The sequence below is a fragment of the Lepus europaeus genome, chromosome 16 (genome assembly GCF_033115175.1).
Source record: "Lepus europaeus isolate LE1 chromosome 16, mLepTim1.pri, whole genome shotgun sequence".
Taxonomy (NCBI): Eukaryota; Metazoa; Chordata; class Mammalia; order Lagomorpha; family Leporidae; genus Lepus; species Lepus europaeus.
In genome coordinates this window covers 26,184,170-26,203,756 of record NC_084842.1, presented here as the reverse complement: position 1 = coordinate 26,203,756, position 19,587 = coordinate 26,184,170, and the positions used below count along the sequence as shown (strand labels likewise).

The 19,587-nt window shown below is 46.5% G+C and overlaps 1 protein-coding gene across 1 annotated transcript in view; it reads right to left on the bottom strand.

The window, feature by feature from the left end:
- ACSL1 (acyl-CoA synthetase long chain family member 1) overlaps positions 1 to 19,273 on the bottom strand; it is a 130,452-nt gene extending 111,179 nt beyond the window's left edge. Inside the window, exon 1 of the mRNA XM_062213632.1 lies at positions 19,254 to 19,273. The gene's annotated coding sequence lies outside the window, so the exon portion shown is untranslated. The remainder of the gene's footprint in view (positions 1 to 19,253) is intronic.
- Between the last annotated feature and the right edge of the window lie 314 nt (positions 19,274 to 19,587).

Sequence of the window (19,587 nt, the reverse complement as noted above, 5' to 3'; positions counted from 1 at the left end):
CTAACATTTGGAGGCCATGTAATGTCTATGACACTAAGCAACCAGTTAGTTAAACTACTTTAATCAATTTAGTGAAAAAAATTAATTGAATGGGTCACTGAAGTTTTTATAGAATGGGCCCGCCCACCTGGAATACAACTAAAACACCTTCTAGCCTACGTAGTAAACCTGGACAATCAGGCATAAATGTATTAAATGCATGAGCTTGGAACAGAAAATTCTCAACATCCGTTTCCTCCCTCCCAGGAGTCCTGCTTTCCCACACTCTCTTACCTCTCCTGCGATGGGCAATTTTATGTGTCAACTAGGATAAGGGATGTCCAGATAGCTGGGGAAGCTTTTTTTCTTAGATGTTTCTGTGAGAGTGTGTCTGGAAAAAATTAGATTTGAATCCATAGACTGAGTAAAAGGCTCACCATCACCAACATGGCCAAGCATCATCCAGTCCACTGAAGGCCTAATCAACAGAAAGGCAGAGGAAGGGGAATCCATTGACTGTTGGATGGAGACGTTCATCTCTTCCTGTCCCTGCACATCAGAGCTCCTTGTGCCAAGGCCTCTGGACTTGGACTGGTTGTCTCCCTTGGTTCTGAGGTCTTCAGGTGTGGAACAAAACCAGACCACTAGCTTTCATTGGGTCTCCACTATGCAGACTGTAGACTGTAAGCCCTCCCCGCCTCTATAATCATGTAAGTGAATCTCTCATAATAAAGTTTTCCTCTATATATCTTTATACATGCTGTTGTTTCTGCCTCTCTGGAGAACCCTAATACGCCCCCCTATTCCAAGAGGAATTTATCCTTTATGTTTGTAGTCTATAGCATTTAAATTAATAAATATCACTGTTTAATATAAAATCAACCTTGAGAATATCTGTTAGTAATTACACTTTTGGTTCATGGTGATTGAAAAAAACACAAAATAATCAAAAGTTGCAATGAATTCAGTAACATTTTCAAATAAAATTATATTTCAGTAATAACATAATTTTTATCTATAACTGAAAAGCAGGACTAGTCATTACCTATCTAAAACTATACCCATTTAGGAGCTTGCTTCCTTCTGTTGTTTACTATACCAATTAGGGAACGTTTAGGTCAAACACTTTTGTAACTCAAAGAAATCAAACAACCATTCTAGGATGGCAGGATTCAGGGTTATTTTGATAGGGGATCCACGACTAACATTCATTTAAGAATGTGCTCAATTCAGGACTGCAGGGAAAAGTTCATGCTGAGCTGAAAAGAACGGTTGATTAGGGAACAACACTACCCTGCTATATTTCTATTACTTGTTTTACTTTTCTACTTTTTTTTTTTTTTTGGTAAAAAAAGATTTATTTATTTATTTATTTGGAAGGTAGAGCGACACAGAGAGAAAGATACCTTCCATCAGCTGAGTTACTCCCCAAATGGTCACAATAGCCAGGAATAGGCCTTGCTGAAGACAGGAGCTAGGAACCCCATCTGGATCTTCTATGTGGATGTCAGAAACTCAATTATCCACTGCTTCCCTGGCTCATGAGGAGGAAGCTGGTTCAAGAGAGTAACTAGGACTTGAACTAGCACTGCAATACTGGATGAGAGTGTCCAATGCAGCAACTTCACCTGCTGTGTCACAACACCTTCTTCTACTTGTCCATTCTTCCAACTACGTTACCACCTGAGAATGGGTGGGGATCACACCTACTGCATCCTCAAGCCCTAACACAGTTACTAACACATGGTATTAACAAATATTATTTTCAATGAAAGAATAAATCAATAATAAATCCAATCTTTTATATTGAGGATTAGGGTGCCCCTAACTAATTGCATCTGGGCAATGTCATTGATCACGTCAATGACTTCGTGGGATGACCATATCCTATTCCCAGACCCTAGTTCTAAAGTTTCTAACTTCTTGTGCAAACAAGATAATGTCTTGGTCAAATAGCTGATGTTTCTGGAAGGAACTTTATTGTTATGTGGGATAATAAACAACATTGCTGAAAATAATGGTTGTCTTTCTATTTCCCATAGGATGAAGTCTATGTTCCCTGGCCTAATGTACAATGGCCTTCACAAATCAATCCTTACCTCCCCTCTGGTCTTCTCCGCCACTCTCTCTGCTACATTGCTTGAATGTGCCACATAAAGTTTATGTACTGGAAAATTAATCCCCAGTGAAAGTGTTGAAAGGAGGTGGGACCTTGAAGAGGTGACTAGTTCATAAGGTTTTGGTCCTCACAAAGTGATAGTACTTTGGTTATCACAGGAGTGGGTTCCTGATAAAAGAATGAGCTTGGCTCCCTTCCCCTCCTTTCTCATGTACATGCTCTCTTCCCCTTCTTCCTTCCGCCATGGGATGACACAGCAAGAGAAGGCCCTCACCAGAGGAGGGGCCCTGGGGCCTGGACTCTCCAGCTTCCAGACTTGCAAGAAATAAGTTCTGTTCTGCAGAATTCCCCAGTCTCAGGTATACAGCAGCACAAAGCAGACCAAGAACCTTCCCTTCACTGCTTGCGTGGCTAAAACAAACAGCATGCTGTTCTCACATAGGCTGCTCTCCTTTACCTCGCCTGACAGCTGCACTCAGGCCTCACTCCCTGCAGAATTCCATCCCCGCCAGCCAACAGCTGCAGCCTCTTTCTGTTCCCACAGCTCCTTGTTCGTGCCTCTGGAACAGCTTTAACTGACTCTGGATTGCTTGCGAGAAGAAGAGAGATTATGAATGCTTATTTATATGTCTCCATGCTGCCATATAACAGGTGTTTGATAAATGTTTACTTACTAAACAGACATAAACTTATGAATGAATTTCCCAATGTTGGGGAGAATTTAGACCAAATTTCTAACCCCACCTACTTCATATGTCTACTTTCTGTTTTGTTTCCTTTGTAAATAATGTCAAAATATGCCTATAAACACAAAAGGCTTTAAACAGTAAAAAAAATTCTTTCTTTTTTGCCTACTTCAATATCAAGTCAGAATTTTGTCAAGTAATTTCTGATTTTTCAGCTGCACTAATTTTATTTTCTCCCAAATAAATTTTTTTTGTTAAAAATATCATAGAATATCCAGCAAGGATGACATTGGGAAGTGACCATGCAAGGTTGAGGGTTGCAAATCCACGGTCAGGCTACCTTTTCTCAAATGGAGACTGGAACTCTACGATGACCTCTAAGTTTGATTTCATTGAAGGAACCAGCAGATTTTCCTTGAACCATTTTATTAAAACTGTTAACAACACTCACATCCTCTCAGAATTCTAATGTCTATTTAGGTCGCAATAGTAGCAATCATGATTGCAGAGGAGAAAGAAACAGACAAGAAATACATGCAAATATATATACACTGTGTAATATTTCTATGCAATAAATGTAACTCTATCTCATAATTTTTCTGGCTTCAGAAATCTCCATTTTATATCGAATTATTTAATCCAATCTACATTTTTGGACATTTCATTTTCTGTTATAAGCATCTGTTATAGACAGGTTTGAACTATGAATCTGTTTTCTGGAACTAAATTTTGAGAAGAAGGATTAGTACATTAAAAGGTTTGCATCATAAAGACGCTTTCTGGGCAAGTACTGCCACAGTGCTCTGCAGAATTATACCAAGCTGTGCTCCCATTTTCAGTGATCTATTTTCCCACACCATTGCTAACCTAGGGCATTATCATTCATTGAGATATCTGTTAACTATAGGGGTGGGAAAGGTAATTTATTGTTGTAATTTACATTTCTTGCATTTTTCACATTTTTATTTAGGTTCACTCTATCAACTTGTAAAGGTACAACAAGAAAAATGGCTCCTGGTGCCTCTTTTCTGCATGACTGACTTTGTTCGAGAGACTTCCAGCAAGTGGTCTTAATTCGCAAGCTCATGGAAAGTCACACAGGAGGGCACAAGTGAGGCTGAGAAATATGAGCTTTGTGTCCCAACTCTTTGCTTCTGGCACTGAAACCATGGTCTTTCACAAGACATCAGTGGTTTCGTGAGGCTGCACAAATGTAGCTCCTTTAGGCAGAGTTCACCTGATGATGAAAGATCTTCACTACTGGGAATTTATTGGAGTAAAGAGAATCTGTAGAAATCTGAATGTAAGATTGCCAATTTCATGAAAAGCAGTTCCAACAGAAAAAGCCCTATGATAACCAGGACAAAGATCACTCCAGAACCTGATCTTCAAATGTCCCCACCAACAGCTTAGTGGGAAACTGTGAAACTCTGAAATGATTAGAAGGTTTGCTTGGTAGTCCCTGCACTTTGGTTCGTGGCTTATTCTTGCTCTCTCCTTGCTCTCTCTGTTATGGATGCCAAGGGATGTGATCATGTGTCCAGCAAAGTACTTGGCTTTCACCTTTGTCTAATCTGCCCCCAGGGTTGGCTAGGTCTGTAGTATAATCAGGTTGAAGGCTTTTAGGGTTTGAGAGAATTACCAATGATATCTTATCATGGCTATAAAAGCATAAAGTAGCATTTTATAATACGGTTAATAAAGTACTTGGGTTTTCTCTATTACATCAGAATTGGTTTTATTGCATATGAGCTACTCTCAATCCAGGCAGGTTTGGAATTTAAGTGCATGGGCAGGGGAAGGGAATGAGGCAAAATGCTGGCAAAATCGGAAGCCAAACCTATTAAAGGGTAGAACAAGTCTAGCAAGATATTTAAGCCACGACAAAGCACTTCATTTGCATAAAAATGTCCTTCTGAGGTATCCACATCAGGATGTCTTCTCCCCAGTGCAGTGAGTGACCTTGGGGAACTCCCTTCACCTGTGGCCTGCACACAGCCAAGCAGCACAGAACCTGCCTTTTAGAGCCATAAGGGACTTTGGAATGTGCCAGGTACCAAGTCTTTACAGTGGGGCAACAGCCCAGGAGAGATGCCCTAGGGACTCAGCTGTGCAATTCTTCCTGCACCATGCCCCCTTTCCACCTACCCTCATGTCCCCTCTTCCATTGGTTGCTCCTTAATGGGAGTAAGAGGATCTCCAAGGGTTGGGGGGATGTCGAAGGGGACAGGGATGAATTAAGGTTGGTTGGGAATTGATAACTGTTGTAGTTGATATTAGGTTCATGGAGGTTATTATACTGTCCTTACTACTCTCACCTATGCTTGAAAATTTTCATAATAATACATAGGTATGGGCTCTGGGAGGGGGAGGGTATCATGAGACAGGAAAAAGAAAGGAAGGAGGGAAGAAAGCAATTCTCTCCAAAAACCAAGGTGAGAGGAGCCAGGAGTTTCCAACAGCACATAGGTCTATTGTCATGTTCATGGCGTTTGATCAATAGCTATGGATAACAGTGATAATGATCAGCAAAGCTTGTAAAGAGGCTGGTGAGAGAAAATGAGTAGATAAGTAGACGTAAACACAGTCTGGAGGCTACTCTTTTAACAAGCCTTTCAGATGTTCAGATGTAGGTGACCCAAGGACCACAGTTTGAGAAACTCTTCACTAATGGGGTAAACATATAACCTCATTTTTTGTTTCTAATTGGGCTCACTGCCTTTACCCTAGAAGGCCACAGAAGGAAATGGGCAATTCACCCAGTTTATCCCATCAGCCCAAAGAACTTGGAAAGTCCGAAGACTTTTTTTTGTTTGTTTGTTTGTTTTGTTTTGTTTTGTTTTGTTTTTGACAGGCAGAGTGGTCAGTGAGAGAGACAGGGAGAAAGGTCTTCCTTTTTGTCGTTGGTTCACCCTCCAATGGCCGCCGCGGTAGCGCACTGTGGCCGGCGCACCGCGCTGATCCGATGGCAGGAGCCAGGTGCTTCTCCTGGTCTCCCATGGGGTGCAGGGCCCAAGCACTTGGGCCATCCTCCACTGCACTCCCTAGCCACAGCAGAGAGCTGGCCTGGAAGAGGGGCAACCGGGACAGGATCGGTGCCCCGACCGGGACTAGAACCCGGTGTGCCGGCGCCGCAAGGCGGAGGATTAGCCTGTTGAGCCACGGCGCCGGCCAGAAGACTTTTCAAATAATCTGCAAACACTGTGTAATTGATCACTGCAATCCCAATGTATTTATTGCCAGAGCCATTGTCCACAGGTAATAATCTTCATGCATCAGATTAAAGAGGCAGCACTGGTCCTGGCTTCAGCCTGGCCCGGTCCTGGGCACGGTGGCCATTTGGGGAGGGAACCGGTGCATGTGTCTCTCCTCTCTAACTCTACCTTTCAAATAAATAAAACAAATCTTTTATAAAAAAGCAGCAGCATTTAGCACCATATTTTCTAGAAGATTCAACAGCAAAACAGTAAATCATTGAGGGAGAACGGGCAAATGCTGAAAGTTCTTAGTATTGATTAAAACTTCAATAGAGACCATTTTTATAAGATTGATCGGATAACATCACTATTATAACAAACCGATAATGTGCTAGCACTTCTATGGCAGGTCCGGGGAGCCAGGTCTGGGCCTAGGAAAGGGGTAAGCCAAGAATGTGCTCCTCTGGGTCAGTTTCTAATTTTGGATCAAGTCATGTAGTCTCTGAGACATTTAAGAGCAAGACTATAAGAAAACATGATCTCATGTCTTGTTTTAGGATTGCAGAATGTCACAATCCCAATGAGAGAAATTGGCAATATCTATCAATATCACAGGTACACTTGCCATTCAGCCCAGCAATCCTATAACTGAGTCTTCTATAGTCACTACCCCTCACATGTAAATCAACAACACTGCTGCATTGGTTGTAATAACAATTGGAAACAACTCATTTGCCTGTTTATATCAGACTAGTAAATAAGCCATGGTTATCTACACAATGGGCACCACATAGTTGGCAAAAAGAGAAAGAGGAAAGGAGGAAGGGTGGGAGGGAGGGAGGAAGGAAGGAAAATAAATAAAGAAAAGATGAAGACCATCTTTATGGAAAGGGTTCCATGTTGTTAAGAAAAGTAATGAGGGGCCGGCGCTGTGGAACAGTAGGTTAATCCTCCGCCTGCACTGCTGGCACCCCTTATGGATGCCGGTTCTAGTCCCGGCTACTCCTCTTCCAATCCAGCTCTCTGCTGTGGCCTGGGAAAACAGTAGAAGATGGCCCACATGCTTGGGCCCCTGCACCTTCATGGGAGACTGGGAAGAAGCACCTGGCTCCTGGCTTCGGATTGGCGCAGCTGCAGCCATTGCGGCCATCTGGAGAGTGAACCAACAGACGGAAGACCTTTCTCTCTGTCTCTCCCTCTCACTGTCTGTAACTCTACCTCTCAAATAAATCAATAAAATCTAAAAAGAAGAAGAAGAAGAAGAAGAAGAAGAAGAAGAAGAAGAAGAAGAAGAGGAGGAGCAAGGTGCCAAAATATATATTTAGAAAGAGGGGAAATATGAATATATATTCTAATTTGCTTTAGTCTACATAAAGCTTGAAGGAAGAAGTGCAACTATGGATAGGATAACTATATTTTTTATCTAAATGGGATCTTTTTAGACTGAAGACTATTAATATTTATACCAAAATCAGTAGGCATAGGTTGTAGGAGTAGGGTTTGCTCAACAGAGTAGCTGGGGCCAGATGGGAGGGAGACCCCACAAAGTACCCTGGTATGACTTTAGATCATGGACATGCATCACCTACTGACACAATGAAAAAGAAAGTTAAGAAAATATCTGTGAATACTACTGTCATTGTAAGATTTGTGGTGGCTGTTAAAGGTCTTTAAAGGTGCAGAAGTTACTTAATGGTCAGTGACTGACAATGTGGTGGCTATAGTAAAAGAGAGAGGGACCATGCACACATGTAAGAGAGAATTTGCCATCTAAAGCAGCCCAAAGTTCTGGGTTCTGCCTCCCCTCTTCTACCGCTTTACCGTTAGAATTTAGGAAAGTCAATGAGAAACTTCTGATAATAAAAGCTATTAGGATTTGGCAAATTGTTGCCTACCATTGTTCCAGCTCTGTAATTTTCTGCCCTACTTATGAATTTATATCTCTACGTAATCCCTCTACTGCAGCGGCAGACAATTTTCCCACCCAGGGCCTTCGCACCTGCTGTTCTTGGCTGGATCCTCCTCTTAAGCGTCTCCTGCTCTCATTGGTGTCAGTGTTACCTTTTCAAACACACTGTCAATCAAAGGCCTGATCACTCTACCAATGTTAAATGCCTTTGTTATTTTCTGTTTCCGTCACAGGCCTTAAAATCCTTTCTAGCACTCCATCTTACATCATAGGCCTAGTAAAACCAGAACAGGGTCTGTCTTGTGTTTCCAGCGCTAGCACTTGGGACACAGTAAGTTCTCATAGGATGTGTTGAAGAAATTGATGCGAAAGTCCTTTCAAATCCATGTCTTGAGTTGAAGGATTGGTTGCACAGACACCCTCAAATGTCCCTGTTTCCAGCTTCCACAACAGCTGTGTCTTCTTCAGAATGGTTGGGCACATCCCCTCCCCCCAAATCCCTCCTCAAAGGGGAGGGGCTGCCTCACTGGGGTGGCTGCAACACATCGCTGAGTGCAGGCTGTGCTGGCAGATTTGGGAGGCAGCTTCATGGTTTCCAAATCCGGATATTTCAAAGACGCGGGCCCCTCAGGACACTGGCTCTTCTGTCTGGACATAATTTTTAGAAAACTAATCATTATTTATAGCAGTTTATACAACGGACATTGAATTCCGCTGGGACTAAAGTGGCAGACGACATGAAGCTTGCCAATGATGTGTTATTTTGGGCCCCTCGGCACAAATCTATTCTTTAACAGGACCAAAAGTTCTATCTTCCACGGGGCCTCTTCCTTTCTGTGATTGCTTTCCCTGTCTGCTTTTAAACTGAACCGGAGAGGCCACAGCTGGCTTAATTTAGTAGCCACCCCTTCAGGCCCATCAATCCCCGGCGTGATGTCAGTGACATCAGCCCAGGCTGGGAATAAGTGCAGAGAAGCTGGCTTAGAGAAACCCACAAAGTTTTTAAATTGGTTCACCAGGCTCTGCAAATTGATAGTTATTTTGGAAAGCTCTTCAGGGTCACAGTTTCATCAAATGTTCTCTCCCCTCGCCTTGCAGGGATGTTGAGACCTCTGAGAATGCCATCAAGCCCTGGAATATGGGGCGCTGCCAGTAGCTGCAGACAGAGCCACCCCAAAGCTTTGTTTCACAGTGATGATATAGGGGCCCAGAAGGTGGGGTGGAGACCGAAACCTTGCTTTGCTCTCTCCCATCTGGACCCCAGGCTGCTCTCCCATTCCTCACAGGCAGGCACACGGCCTGCCAAGTGCACCCTGGTTCATCTCCACATCCCACATGTTGGAGGATAGGTGAGGCCATGGTTTTCTATCACACTGATTGCTGGTGAAAAGGAGATTGCTAAGATGCATTGTGGCTGCCACGTGAGATGCTGGCATCCCATATCAGAGTGCCGACTGATGTTGTGGCTGCTCCACTTCCAATCCAGCTCCCTGCTAATGCACCTGGGAAGGCAGTGGAAAATGGCCCAAGTGCTTGGACCCCTGCCATCCACATGGGAGACCCAGATGGAGTTCCAGGCTCCTGGCTTTGGCCTGGCCCAGACCCGGCCATTGAAGTCATTTGGGGAGTGAACCAGCAGATGGAAGATCTCTGTCTCTCCCTCTCCATTGTTTTGCATGTTCATATAAATAAACAAATTATTTCTTAAAAAAAAAAAAAAAAAAAGGAGGAAGCTGCCCAAATGTATTCACTTCCTGGGGCTATTGTGACAGAGAACCACAATCTGTGGCTTAAACCAGAGAGACTTCGTCTAACAGTGCTGCCCAGAGAAGTGCAGGATGGATCAGCTGTCACCAGGGTTGCTTCCTTCCAAGGGCTGGGAGGGGAACTGTCATGCTGCCTCCAGGGTCTGGCGGCCCCATCGGTGCCTGGGCTTCTGCAGTGCAACTCCAGTTTCTGCCTCTCTGTGCCCATGGCCGTCTTCTCCTCATGTCTGTCCCATCTCTTCCTCCATTGTCTGCTCCACCGTCCAACTTGCCCTTTCTCAAAGGACATCAGCCCTTTTAGGTTAGAGCCCTTTTTTTTTTTTTTTTTTTTTTTTTTTTTTTTTGACAGGCAGAGTGGACAGTGAGAGAGAGAGACAGAGAGAAAGGTCTTCCTTTGCCGTTGGTTCACCCTCCAATGGCGACCGCAGCCGGCGCGCTGCGGCCAGCGCACCGCGCTGATCCGATGGCAGGAGCCAGGTGCTTCTCCTGGTCTCCCATGGGGTGCAGGGCCCAAGCACTTGGGCCATCCTCCACTGCACTCCCTGGCCACAGCAGAGAGCTGGCCTGGAAGAGGGGCAACCGGGACAGAATCCGGTGCCCCGACCGGGACTAGAACCCGGTGTGCCGGCGCCGCAAGGCGGAGGATTAGCCTAGTGAGCCACAGCGCCGGCCTAATGACCTGCTTTTAACTTGATGGAGTGAAATTGACATTTGGAAATTCGATTACTGTTCATAGCCATTGTCTCTATCCCTGAGGACTTACTTGTTGAATTCTTTATTTAGTGGAGGGTTAAGCTTGTGATTTTAAAGTAAACTGAAAGTATGCCATTGCAAAAGTTAAAAAGAAAAATGAGAAAGAAGGAGAAATGATGCGAGTGAGGGCGATAGGGAGGGTATTGTGGGAAGTATCATTATGTTCTTAAAACTTTATATATGAAACAAATGAAATTTGTTCCCTTTATATAAATAAAAATTTAATAAATGTTTTTAATTTGACAGGTAGAGTTATAGACAGTGAGAGAGAGACAGAGAGAAAGGTCTTCATTCGGTCGGTTCACTCCCCAAATGGCCGCTATAGCTGTTGCTGCACCAATCCGAAGCCAGGAGCCAGGTGCTTCTCCCGGTCTCCCATGCAGGTGCAGGGCCCAAGCACTTGGGCCATCCTCCACTGCCTTCCCGGGCCACAGCAGAGAGCTGGACTGGAAGAGGAGCAACTGGGACAGAATCTGGCACCCATATGGGATGCCGGCACCGCAGGCGGAGGATTAACCAAGTGAGCCATGGTGCCGGCCCTTAATAAATTTTTAAGAAGAGCCCATTTCCAAATAAGGCCACATTCTGAGGTCCCTAGGGGGTTAGACACAATTTGACCCGTAATATCACATAAACCTCTTTTCTGTCAACTGAATTGCAAAGCTGTCACCTGACAGTGGTGGACAGAGAGAAGAGAGATAATGAAACACAGCTAAGAGAAGTCTTTTGAAATCAAGCTGGAGATTAAGCGAATGAGCAGATAATAAATTAAAAAGTATCGGGGTAGGCATTTTGGGCAGTGGTTAAGATGCCACTTGGGATGCCCATATCGGAGTGTTTGAGTTGGGGTTCCAGGTCCACTTTCACTTCTAGCTCCCTGTTACTGCACACCCTGGGGGGCAGCAGGCTAAGGCTCAAGTACTTGGGTTCCTATTCCCTATGTAGGAGACCCAGATTGAGTTCCATGCTCTTGGGTTTGGCCTGGCCCAGCCCTGGCTGTTGTAGGCATTTGGGGAGCAAACCAGCAGATGGAAGACTCTATCTCTTTCTGTCTTTCAAATAAAAATAAATTTAAAAAAAAGTTAAAGTGGTGCCATTATTACTGTGTTGTTCTTGTTATTTACTTCTAATATTCTCCCCAACTAGGGGTTCTATCAGTCCTTCATGAATTCATCATAAATTTATTGAAACCCTAATATATGTTAGTGGCTGTCCTAGGGCAAAAGTCAGACCAAATGCAAATCAGAGCAAAATTCCGAGCCTTACGGCGCTTACGGTCTAGTTGCTGGAGCTAGACATAGACCACATATGCAACTACGTTGGATTAAATAAGTCCCGTGAAGGAAAGTCACACAAGGGGTAGAAGTGCAGAGAGGAAAGAGCAGCACAGGTCTAGGTCAGGTGATGAGAAGGGCTGCCTGAAATGACGACACCAGGGCACGGACACAGAGGAGCCGCACAGAAGCCATCCCCGCACCTGGGGAGGAGCATTCCGGGCAGCGTGGGAGTATGCCCAGAGAGCTGAGGGCCGGCAGGGAGGCCAACACGGCTGGAGCGGGGGCGGTGACTAGAGGAGGGCAGGCGGAGGTGAGGCTGGAGAGGGTGGAGGGTGCAGGGACACATGTGAGGCCATTGACCATGCTTAACATTGTTGAGACGTTGGCCTTTCCCTCCCAGCCCGTGGTGGGTTTTGAGTGAGAGAGGGATAGGGTCTGACTTGTGTTTTACAACAATGCCTCTGGCTGCTGCCCAAGAGAAGGAACTCTAGGGCACAGAGGGGGGTCAGGGAGGTCAAGAAGGGGGCCATAACGTTGACCTGGACAGGGATGTCTGGGCAGGTGTGAGTGGAGGGGGTGAGAAGGCCAGAATCTACACTTAGCAGGAAGGAAGGGCTAATCTTTGCCAATACACTGGGCGCAGTCTGTAAGAGAAAGGGGAGGTTCGGGGCTGACTTTCGAGTTTGGGTTTGAGCAAGAGGAAGAGTGGAGTGGCCATGGATTAAGATGTGAGATACTGGGATTTGAGGCTCATTTTAGAATAAGTATGCATTTGAGCTGCGTATTCAACACCCAAAGAGAGATGCCAGAGCGCTTGCGACTAGGGTGGCCCACAGAACGAACCAAATACTTCTGCGGCCTTCAGGGTCCTGTGCTGACCAGTCCCACCCAACCACCTGATGTCATCTGTCCCCACTCCTGTGTGGTTTTCCTCCCTCTTCCCGCTTATTCCTGCCCCTAAGACCTCCCTGGCGTTTTCCTCTTTCCTGCAATATCATCACTATTGATTCTTCATATCTGAATTCAAGCCACCGTTCATTGTCATTCAACACACACCGAGCAGAGCCTGCACAGGCTAAATGCAGCAGGAGTGCATGGCCTCTCGGAGCCGGTCTCAGCCGCCTCCACCCGCCGCTCTCCTCTGCCCTCAGCTACAACTCAGCCCGCTGCCCGGAGCCCTCCTTCTGGCCTCTGGTCACAGACAGTCCTGCCTGTCGCCTGACTGACAACCGGCGCGGGTCTCCTGTCCTGAAGGAAATGTAAGCTGCCTGCCCTGCGCACCTGCACCCTCTCAGTGAATTCACAGCTCTGATCCATTTGCTTGATCCCTAGAGCCTCACTCTCTCGGTTCACCTCTAGGCCCTGCACCCTCCTCCCCCACCCCCATGGGGTGGAAGGAACAGGCAGAGGAGGGAAGAGAGGACAGGTCTGTGTCATCAGCATTGGGCTCTTGGCCTTGATCTAACCGACTGTGGCCTTCGGTTCTCAGGCTCTAGCTCCAGCCCTCCCCTCTCCCAAGCCCTGTTAATTATTAGCACTGTTAATTATTAGCACTGTGTTGTCACATAAACAGCGTGGGCTTTGCCCCCAACTGAGTTGGGCTGGAATACCAACTCTGCTACCTGCTACCTGCCGACATTAAGCAAGTCACTCTCTTCTATCATCTTCATCTTACTCTGCCCCAGAATCGGATGCTCTTTAAGATTTTGTAAGAATTCACATACACAAAGCAGGTAGCACAGCGCCAGACAGAGAACACAGCCCTGGGAATAAACAGCATCTTCCCAGAAGGGCTGTCCTGGAACCCTCTCTGATTCCCGGGCGGGACCGCACTGATGCCAGCCTGGACAGTTCCTTGCTGCCAATTTCAGAGGGCAATGCCCTGAGCACTCTCAGAAGTGAGTCCAGCTCTCAATACCTGCTGTACAGTGGGGGGTGCTGGGATAGCCCCGGGACAACTAGGGGTGAGAAAGAGCTCAAGTAGGGGAGCCACAAAGGAGCTGCAGGATCCTTGTTCAAGGCTCCTGGGCTTGGGCTAATGGATTGATAAACCGTGAGAATCTCTTCTCCTGGCTCTCAATACTTCACTCACTCCTCCCCTTGCCTGAAGTACCACGTGTTCCTGAGCTTCAGAAAAACCATGGCTGTGTGTGCATGCATGTGCGTGCCAGTGACGGAGACAAAGCAGAGCTCAGAAAAGTGCAAGTGAAAAAGAGAAAAGACCTGTTTCATATGGGCCCTCTACAGACCAAGGGGTGCTGAGCCGCTCACTGCTAATCGGGTATTTAGATGTGGGGAGTGGGGGGAGGCAGAGCTGGGCAGGGCTGGCCTATGGGAAAATCTGACCAATCACCCGGCCTTTCCATCATCTCTGTTTCCATCCCTTGCTGTTTAAGAGTCCAGTACCCTTTAGGCCTCTCTCTCTCGTCTCCCGACTTCAGCTTCTCTGGGTTCTCTCAAGGCTGCTGACTTTTGTTTGGGTTCATGTCACTCCTGTCCTGAGGAGTCAAGCCAAATGCCTTCCTCTGGCATGGGACTGCATTCTCAGGGCTGCTCAGGGTTCCCCCCTGGCCTGCTCTTGAGGGTCGTGGCCTTGAAGGCTTGGGAGTCACACACCTGAGACTTAATCTGATAAGCTCATATATAATGAATCTTATAAGTTCATTGTCGATGCTGGAAAAAATATTCCTTGGATAATTAGTACCTACTAAAAACTTTCTCAGATAAATTTCATGGTATAAGACCTCAAACCTTCTCTTGAACCAAGTAGAATCCTGGTTTGATCTGAAAGAACTTTCAAAAGGCCACTGACTCCAGTTTCTTGGAAGACATGATGTTCTCAGTAAATATCTGTGGAGTACGCAAGCATCTCGGTGAATTTTTGATTAAGCATAGGACATAGAAGTCTCTCCTACCAAATAGACGAAGTTCCAGACTGTGCTTAAACACTTCGCAGTGTGGGGTGCCTGATTGCTCTGGAAGCAGCCTGCCCAGCCACTGGACTGTCTTATCACTTCCACATCCGTCTGACCTTGAGTCAACGGCGCCTCCCAATGAGCATCCGAGTTGAGGACAGCCCTTCTCCCGTAAAGCGTGCCGGACATAGAGAGACGGCCGTCACGTCCCTGTAAGTCCTCTCTCTGCCCAGCCGGGTTCCTGCTCTTGACTCACACGACACGGCTGCAGACGCCTCATTCCCGGTGGCTGATGTCCCCTGGGTGGCCAGCATCTGCCCTTGGCAGAGCACAGCAGTGCCATGACCGACCCTCAGGGGCCACCGTGCTCACGTACACGCAGCCTACAAGTCTCATGACTCTTTCGGCAACCGGCATTACCCAGTGGGTTCATGCGAAGGACTCAGTCAAGCCCGATCCCTTTTGCGAAATTCGACTTTTCCTTCTTGAGCGGCTGAGTGGAGGGAGAGGCCAGTGAGAGGTCAGTTCTGCAGAACAGGCCAGATGTGGGGAGTGTGGGGAGGCAAAGCAATCTCTTGTGACTAAGTGAAACAGAAAGTAAGGGTACTTTATTATCTGTGGCCTCCCAACTCTGAATGAATCACAGTTAACAGTGTGGGGTAGTTCCTCACTAGTTTTTCATCTTATATATATATATATATATATATATATATATATATATATATAAAATATATATACACACACACGCATATATATCAGTGGTATCATATGCCATTTTATATCTTTGTTTTGTTTTACTTGTTCTCAATTCTGAAATGGTATTCACATACTTTGGTCCCACGTTGAATCAGAACTTCCAGGGAGAGATCTTGGTTTTGTGACAGTGTCCCCTCTTGTTTCTTTCCTTTCTTTATTCCCAAGGATATTAAATGATTAGGTATAGTTTCTAAAAATACTCCTCCATCAATTCTACTGCACAGCAAGAAGTGGAAATCATTGATACAATCATTTGGGGATTTATTTAGTTTTGCTCATCATTTATTTAGTTAGCTTTTGTTATTAGGTTTTTTTGTTTGTTTGTTTGTTTGTTTTGACAGGTAGAGTGGATAGTGAGAGAGACAGAGAGAAAGGTCTTCCTTTTTGCCGTTGGTTCACCCTCCAATGGCCGCTGCGGCCGGCGCATCTCGCTGATCCGAAGCCAGGAGCCAGGTGCTTCTCCTGGTCTCCCATGCAGGTGCAGGGCCCAAGGACTTGGGCCATCCTCCACTGCCTTCCCGGGCCATAGCAGAGAGCTGGCCTGGAAGAGGGGCAACCGGGATAGAATCTGGCGCCCCAACCGGGACTAGAACCCGGTGTGCCGGCGCCACAAGGTGGAGGATTAGCCTGTTAAGCCACGGCGCCGGCCTGTTATTAGGTTTTTTTTTTTTTTTTTTTTTTTGACAGGCAGAGTGGACAGTGAGAGAGAGACAGAGAGAAAGGGCTTCCTTTTGCCGCTGGTTCACCCTCCAATGGCTGCCGCCGTAGGCGCGCTGCGTCTGGCGCACCGCGCTGATCCGATGGCAGGAGCCAGGTGCTTCTCCTGGTCTCCCATGCGGGTGCAGGGCCCAAGGACTTGGGCCATCCTCCACTGCACTCCCTGGCCACAGCAGAGAGCTGGCCTGGAAGAGGGGCAACCGGGACAGGATCGGTGCCCCGACCGGGACTAGAACCTGGTGTGCCGGCGCCGCAAGGCGGAGGATTAGCCTAGTGAGCCACGGCGCCGGCCTGTTATTAGGTTTTAACTATTCTCCCCACAGTTACAGATATGACAAGCATGTTTTCTTTGATTCATCTGTGTCACTTATAAAATGGTCACTTTGACCATAGCCAAGAACGAAAACCTAGTGATCTCCCTGTAACATAGTGACATTAATCAACTCCAAAGAAATACTCCTTCAGCTAGCTATAATCAATCCAACATTACCCTTAATCAGTCTGCTCACCTCCCCTCTATAAGCTCAAGGACAACTCTGCAATACAGCATTTGCTATGGGATAAAAGGTAGTTGGATAAGACTTGATCTTAATGCTTTTGTAAGCAAAGATAGGGCGAGGAATGCTAGCCTCTCTCTATTGTTCTAAGAGAGTGAGTGTGGGGTTGGACACAAGATGAGCTGCTGTTGGAAGGACCAGCCACCAAAATCCTGAGGGACTGTGGAGTTAACATGAAGTTCGATCTACACGCACCAAATCGGGTGGGGGCGTTCAATCCTCAAGTCAGCCGAGGACATCTGAACTGCCGAGGGGATGGCAGACACCCTGCAGGATGGTTCTCAGCAGTTCCTACAATGTACTTGCAGAGCAGGACGGCATTTAACCCTTAGCCCTGTCTGGGATGTAGAATCTCTTAGAAGAGAACAGTGCCTAGGCCAATGGAACAGCAGGGTCAAGCTTCAGGGTCTGACCACAGGACCAGTGTTCTTGCCACTCTGTCCTGCCCCAGATATAGCCTCAATCCCACTATTCCCGAACAATGAGAACATATGGCAGCATTTCACTCACTGGATTGCACATTTTACTTCCCATATGACTGTCTGCAAGACTGACCCATGTTACATTTTATAAGTGCCCATTTCCCTAGTATTCATGGAGAATCCGACAGAATCTATCAGAGCTGTGACTTCCCTTTGCCTGAGTGATCCAAAATGCCATTGCTAAATCTGGGCAAATGCAACTGCTTTCCCAAACTAGCAGGGCCAGTCAGTGCCTCACATCCCTTTATCCTGCCTTTCACACACAGTCCAAGGGTGAAAAGTCTCCAGCTTTGTAGAACTACAAAGATAAATAAACTAACAGATAAATATTTAATAGAAAAGAGCAATGGACTCAAAGTCTGGTCAAAGTCCTGCCTGGTCAACATTCTTCACCTTTGTCCCCATTCTGTCCCCCTTCAACATCTCCGCCCTGCTCACTCAACCCCAGACTGACCCCGGGACCAATCCTGTCTACAGCCCTAGCGGATTTAACCAGGTACTCTCACCGCCTTCTCTGGTCCTTATTTTGTTGTCCCCAAAATGAACACCATCTTTGACTTGATCACTGGGTTCCAGCCCTATTTCTTAAACTTAAATATCCTTTTTTTTTTTCTCTTGCCAACCACTTTAGTCCTGTGGAGCTGAGTTCCTGTTCCCAAAAATGTAATGCCTGGGCCTGAGTACCAAACACCACATACCTGCACAATCCCAACATCACCCACTCTCGGGTTCCAGCTGCTGTTGATTATACCTCTTCCCTCTGCAGCCAGACTGCACCTGTGCTTGGCCAAGGCCTCTCCATGTGTTCTCCACTTAAGCAGGGACACCTAGCCTGGGTTCTGATCCTTACAAGTCTGACCTATCTGACAGATACATGGTGGTCCTGCCAGTCATGTCCCATGGCAAGAGAGGACAGGGAAATGGTTCTGCCCTGGCTTTTACCTACTGGGAGTGAGCTCCGACAAGCCACTGGATCTGCATGAGCTTCTCTCCTCAACTTCAGAATGACCCTGTGTACTAAAGGGAAAGTGATGAATCTAGATTTGCACTAGATTGTCTGCAATCTGAGGATTCCGTAAGCTCTACATTTACACAGCAAGTAAGATGGAAGACACCTTTTTCAATATATAAATTTTACATTATATACAAGTATGGTGCATGTAAAACAAAACACAAAGCTTGCTTGCCATAGGCTGCCAACCAAGACCATCCTCAGCAAATATTAGGTCCAAGAGAAGGGAAAGCAGTGGCGTGGGAGGGGTGCTCCGTGCTCTCTGCCCCTGAGGCGCATCTGCTCTGAGATTCATTTCCAACATGGTACTCTAGGCAGCCAGAGCTAAAAGATCGCAAGATAAAGCTTGGTGCTCTCTTTCCCCAGAGCAAATGCCACTACACCAGACCACTGCCCGCAGATCCACTAGGGCAAGTGAAATCAGATGCACACGGCAGGCGGCTTGGGAGGTGAAGGGCTGACAGCAGAAGGCAGGGAGCAGGCTGCCTGCTGGGCCGGGGGCGGGGAGGGCGGGTGTGTTCTCGCCTCCCGCCCCGCCCTCTTTCCAGCCTAGCAGGCCTGTGGGAGCATGCTTCCTCGGGTGCTCCCTGCCCAGCCACGCCCGGATCTCGGAAGGCAAGGACAAGCTCCCTGTTGGGCGAAGCCATCCTTGTGCACATTCTGGGGACAAGGAAGGGGCATTCTTTTTGAATACATCAAAATTGCTCATTCTGGGCACGTCCAAAATCAATGCTTTTAAAATGGATTTTACTTTTTCTACCTGGATAATTTTTTTGTCAATTTTAGTTTAGAGAACAGAAAGGAGACATAATTTTCTCTCTGTAAAAATTAACAAAACGGTTTTGTTTATAAACACGTATGTCGGTTTCTCTGCCTCGCCATCATATTATTATTTGTTTTCTGAAGTCAAATAGCTGAGTTTATTTAACAGTAACAGCCAAGCCCTGTGTGTACCCACCAGGGAGCATTGGGGGACATGAGGGGTAGGGGGCTTCCATTCTGTAGGCTCATGGTAGGCCCTTGGATGTGTCCTGGCCAAGTGTGGCTTGCATTAGGTAGGAAATATCCCCAGGGTTTGTGCATTAGCTCATTTTGTGTTGCTGAAAATACTCAGGGCTGGTAACTTACAGAGGTTTATCTGGCTTCAACTCTAGTGATGGGAGGGTCCAACAGCATGGCGCCAGCATCCTGGCGAGGCCCCGTGGCTGCCGCAGCAAAGAAGCTGAAAGGGAAACAGCAAAAGAGGTCACGCAAGTAGGCCATCCTCCCTTACAACAACCCGCTCTTTCTTTTCTTTTTTCTTTTTCTTTTTTTAAAAGATTTTTATTTATTTATTTGAGAGAGTCACAGGCAGAGAGAGGGAGAGACAGTGAGAAAGGTCTTCCATCTGCTGGTTCACTTCCCAGATGGCCACAATGACCAGAGCTGGGCCAATCTGAAGGCAGGGGTCAGGAACTTCTTC